The 4,916-nt window shown below is 54.7% G+C and overlaps 1 long non-coding RNA gene across 1 annotated transcript; it reads right to left on the bottom strand.

The window, feature by feature from the left end:
• Positions 1-256: 256 nt before the first annotated feature.
• LOC148970943 (uncharacterized) lies at positions 257-902 on the bottom strand. Its single transcript, XR_016147303.1, has 2 exons — positions 688-902; positions 257-606 (listed from the first exon to the last, which is right to left on the bottom strand). It is a non-coding gene; the product is annotated as an uncharacterized LOC148970943 (long non-coding RNA).
• Positions 903-4,916: the final 4,014 nt, after the last annotated feature.

The raw sequence follows: 4,916 nt of genomic DNA, 5'->3' as shown, positions 1-4,916 counted from the left end.
TGTGCAAAGTTTCAAGAGTTTTCGAGCATGTTAAGGGCCCCAAAAGTGCCCGAATAGTCGTTAGAAAAATAAAAGAAAAAAAAAAAATAATCGGAAGGAAAACAATAGGGCCTTCGCCCTTTCAGGGCTTGGGCCCTAATAATCGTTAGGAAAACAATAGGGCCTTCGCCCTTTCAGGGCTTGGGCCCTAATGAATAAATGAGTAAAAGAACAAATAAAAGTAACCATCACAATAAACAAATGCATTATACAAGTCAACAACACATGAAACAAAGCTTTATTCAAACTACAAGCATGTATTTACAGCCGCTGAACACCACATCCTAATGCCGACTCAACACAGCGGTTCCCATTCTGCAGCTTTATTCTGATGAATTCACCAGAGGGGACCGTGCCTTCTTCCCAGAGCTTGTTGCTGCGCTTCACAATCTGAGGCAATAAGGGCAGGTGGAGAGATAGACGGTCTCGTAAAGGCAGGTGGAGAGATGGAGGGACTCATAAGGGCAGGTGGAGAGTTGGAGGGTCTCATCCATGGCACCACTTCCAGAATGCACCTCTGGGCTCCTCATCCTCAGTGCTCACACCAGTCTGCAGACATTTCAGATCCTACAAAAATGCACAAACATTATACAAAAGCAGTCATTTTAACACAATGTCATTTGATTTATGTATTAAAAATAACCTTACTTTATATTTGAGTAAAATCCCTAAAACAAATGCTGCCATCATCTTTCCTTGCAGGTCCTGCTCCACCACAAAAGCTATGCAGCAAATGCACAGAAATCAAGAAACAGAAAAGTGTTGTAATTAGGGCCCAAGCCCTGAAAGGGCGAAGACCCTATTGTTTTCCTTGGGATTATTTATTCTTATTATTTTACTACCTTTTTGGCACTTTTGGAGCCCTTAACATGCTCAAAAACTCTTGAAACTTTGCACACGGGTCAGAACGCGGCCATCAGAGCCGGGCTGAAGTTGGTACCCGGGCGTGGCAGGGGGGCTCGTCAGTGCCCCCTGGAACGGGGTCCGAACACTCAGTCCATAACTCAAACACGCTTGCATGTAATAATATGAAACGAATCGGTTACCTAACGTAACCTCGGTTCTCTCTAGATGAGGGAACGAGTATTGCGTAAGCTAGCTTACGCTACGGGAAAGATTCATCTTTGCTGAGAAGTTGAAGCCAAAAAATTATTCCATAATTTTGTAATCATTGTCAACGCAGTCTCTTCTGAGGCAGACCATGAGCGGGCTAGCTAGCGGCTCATTGGTTCGCTCAGAGAGAATGCACGAACCTATGGGAGAGCGGCGCTGAGTCCGCGGCCAATGAGCGGACGGCGCTCGCTCACTGCGTCACAGCCCGCCAAAAGGGGCGTGGCTACAGTGTATAAAGGTAGCTCTCCCAGGCTAGTTCGTCGATTCTGTCAGCATGAAGCGAAACGCTGGTGGCGCAAGCACGGCCGGGAACGCAATACTCGTTCCCTCATCTAGAGAGAACTGAGGTTACGTTAGGTAACCGATTCGTTCTCTTACGAGAGGTTCTCTCGTATTGCGTAAGCTAGCTTACGCTACGGGAACACCTGGTCAACGCCGTGCGCGCTAAGTAACCACTAAGCATCCCAGGGGGGGAAACACCGGGGGAATCTTTAAGTGGATGAAGATAATAAGGCGGCCAGCATAGCGGCCGTTATCATCTAGTGCAAAACGCCCTAAGGCGGCCGGCGTAGCGGGCCGTGACGTATAATGCATAAGCACATAGGGGAACACAAGGGGTGAGCCGGTTGTGATGGAACTCCCGATAGTGCGGCTTTCTATAGGAGAGCTGTATAGTACTAGACCGCCAGAATTTTAGCCTGTAAGGCTGGAACTTCCAAGTTATAAAATCTGACAAAAGTGGAGGGGGAGGCCCATCCCGCAGCCACACAAATGTCGTGAATGGAAATTCCGCAGGACCATGCCCACGATGAGGCTATGCCTCTGGTGGAATGAGCCCTGATGCCCAGAGTCTACTATCCACCTGGATAGAGTCTGTTTCGAGGCGGCTAATCCCTTGGTGCGGCCACCGAACGACACAAACAGCTGCTCTGAGCGTCTGAACGAGGCAACGCGTGTAGTGTACACTCTGAGAGCCCGAACCGGGCAGAGGCGATCAGCGTCACGTTTGCTATCGGATGCAGGCAGCGCCGATAGAGAGATCACTTGCGCCCTGAAAGGGGTACCAATCGCTTTCGGAACATAACCGTGTCTAGGTTTCAGAATGACTATGGAGTCATTCGGTCCAAACTCCAGGCAGGCACGCGGCACTCGAAGACAGCGCGTGAATGTCCCCCACTCGCTTTACTGAGGCGAGTGCCGTCAGAATAACGGTTTTTAGCGAGAGGTATTTTAGCTCCACGGACTCGAGTGGTTCAAACGGCGGGGCTTTCAGAGCTTCTAGAACTATAGAAAGATCCCAGACCGGCACCGTAGGGGGGCGAGGGGGGTTCATCCTTCTGGCTCCCCTGAGGAAGCGGATGATTAGCTCGTCTTTGCCCAGAGACTGGGCGCGCCGGGGTTCAACGAACGCCGCGACGGCTGCCACATAAACCTTAAGAGTGGATGGGGACCTGCCCTTATCCAGCATCTCCTGAAGGAACATGAGCAAAGACGAAACCTCGCACGTCCGTGGGTCCAAATTTTTGTCGGTGCACCATTTGGAGAACACAGACCATTTTGCAGCATAGAGCTTTCTGGTAGAATCCGCCCTGGCGTGTTTGATCGTGTTCAGAACCCCTTCTGGCAATTCGACGCGTAGTCGTTGGTCACCCATGCATGAAGCGCCCAGCGTTGTGGATGGGGATGCCAGATCGAGCCGCGGGCTTGAGTGAGGAGATCTGCTCTGATTGGAATGGGCCACGGGGCTGTCTGTGAACCAAATCTGATTCTCCCAGCGCGGGGCTATGAGGAGCACCGAGTGGCGTGAGTCCCTGATTCTCTGAATGACCTGCGGTAGCAGAGAAATCGGGGGAAAAGCATAGAGCGGGCGGCGGGGCCAATCCTGGGCTAACGCATCCTCGCTCTTTGAAAAGAATATTGGGCAGTGAGCGTTCTCTTCTGTGTGAGACCCGGAGCATAGGGTGCTTGTGTGTATACGTGAGCACATGCTTGTGGGCACATTTTTTACGCTTTTATGCTCTTTTTGTGAACTCTCTGGGTAGCCGTGAAAACGGCTTTTAGTCGCTCGCAAGCGGGCAGGAAAACCGGCTTGTTTATGGCGGTGAACTCTACTGTAGTCGGCGATGAGACGGGGACTAACAGTGGGCGAAGCTTTGACGGCGGTCCGGCCGCAGCGGGAGAGAGCCGCCTTTTTCTCAGCTGTGCTAGGCAGACTTCTGTTGATCGGGCTTCAGCGCGATCTTGGGTCGAGGCCCCCGGGGAGGAGGCTGTCTGCGGCGGCTGTCAGAGCGAGAGCGAGGGCGTCCGCCCTGTCTACGCTGGGGCTGCTGAGCTTGCTGAGGCGGGCGCTGATGTGGGGTCCTGGCAGGTGGCTCGTGAGAGCGGCCTGCCGAAGAGCTAGCGCGGTGGGGCAGGAACAAGTTCATGGCCTGAGTCGCTTTCTGTACCTCGGAGAAGCGGTCAACGATGCCCGTGACGGCAGATAGAGACCGGTCGGAGAGATAGGCGAGTTGAGGAACACGGCGCGTTCTGAATCTCCCATGTCGGTAAGCGTGAGCCACAAGTGTCTCTCAGCGACACAGAGGGCGGCCATGCATTTTCCCAGGGCTTGTGCGGCGGCTTTAGTGGCGCGAAGGGAAAGATCCGTAGCCCTTCTCAGATCCGAGAGGATGGGCGGGTTCCTACCGCTGTTCGCCATCTCGCACAATGTTGCTCTGGAGCACTTGGAGGACAGACATTGAATGCAGCGCTGAAGCGGCCTGTCCGGCGGCAGCATAGGCGCGGGCATGAAAGTTAGAGGTCGCTCTGCACGCTTTAGAAGGAAGCGTAGGGGAAGAACGCCATCTAGCAGAGGGCGGGCAAAGATGAGCGGCGACCAGGTCCTCGACGGGCGGCATGGCAGTATAACCCTTCTCGGTGGCTCCGTCCACTGAGCGCAGCGAAGCGGACACATCGGAGCGGTTACGAGCCGAAAGAGGGGCATTCCAGGAAAGGAGGCGCGTTAGTTCCTCCTCGATGCCGGCGCGGGTCCCCGCAGACTCTCTCGTCGATGAGCCGATCGACGACCAATCCTCGCTGTCAGAAGCGTGCAGCGAACAGGAGTCCTTCTCATCCGCGGTGTCGTCGGAGGCGACAGAGCGGCCACTCGGCGGCAACTGTATGTCCGGCTGGGGCGGAGAGGGAGAGCGGTCGGTGGGCGGCGGCAGCGGCCCACATGGATCCGCAGGGGGCTCCGGCGGCCTCTGGGAGCGGCGTTTCTTCTTCCGCGGCGAAGTGAGAGGCGACGCGGGAGCGGTTTTGACCGCCTGCAGTCGTGCCCGCAGGGAGGACAGAGGCAGGTCCTCGCAGTGGTCGCATCCTCCGTTGGCGAGGGCGAGCTCTGCGTGATCCACTCCGAGACAGAGAACGCAGATGGGGTGGCAGTCTCCTTCCTCGAGTGAAGGAATTCGAGGCATCTTTAAAAAGACGCTCGGCTCTTTTAGTGAAATGGAATAAAAGGATACGCGTCGGATGGCGCTAGCTTGCTGGGCGGCTGAAGGTGGCAGACGGCCGGCTTCCTCAGACTCCGGAGCTCGCTAGAAGGTCCCTTCTCGACAACGGCGGCTTCTTCCCAGGACAGCGGATGCGTGTAGCTCGCTGAATGAAAAAGAATCGACGAACTAGCCTGGGAGAGCTACCTTTATACACTGTAGCCACGCCCCTTTTGGCGGGCTGTGACGCAGTAAGCGAGCGCCGTCCGCTCATTGGCCGCGGACTCAGCGCCG

Source organism: Pimephales promelas, chromosome 18 (genome assembly GCF_988280905.1).
Source record: "Pimephales promelas chromosome 18, fPimPro1.hap1.1, whole genome shotgun sequence".
NCBI classification, from domain to species: domain Eukaryota; kingdom Metazoa; phylum Chordata; class Actinopteri; order Cypriniformes; family Leuciscidae; genus Pimephales; species Pimephales promelas.
Note: the sequence above shows the minus strand (reverse complement) of the source record. Positions and strands in the feature narration are given on the sequence as shown.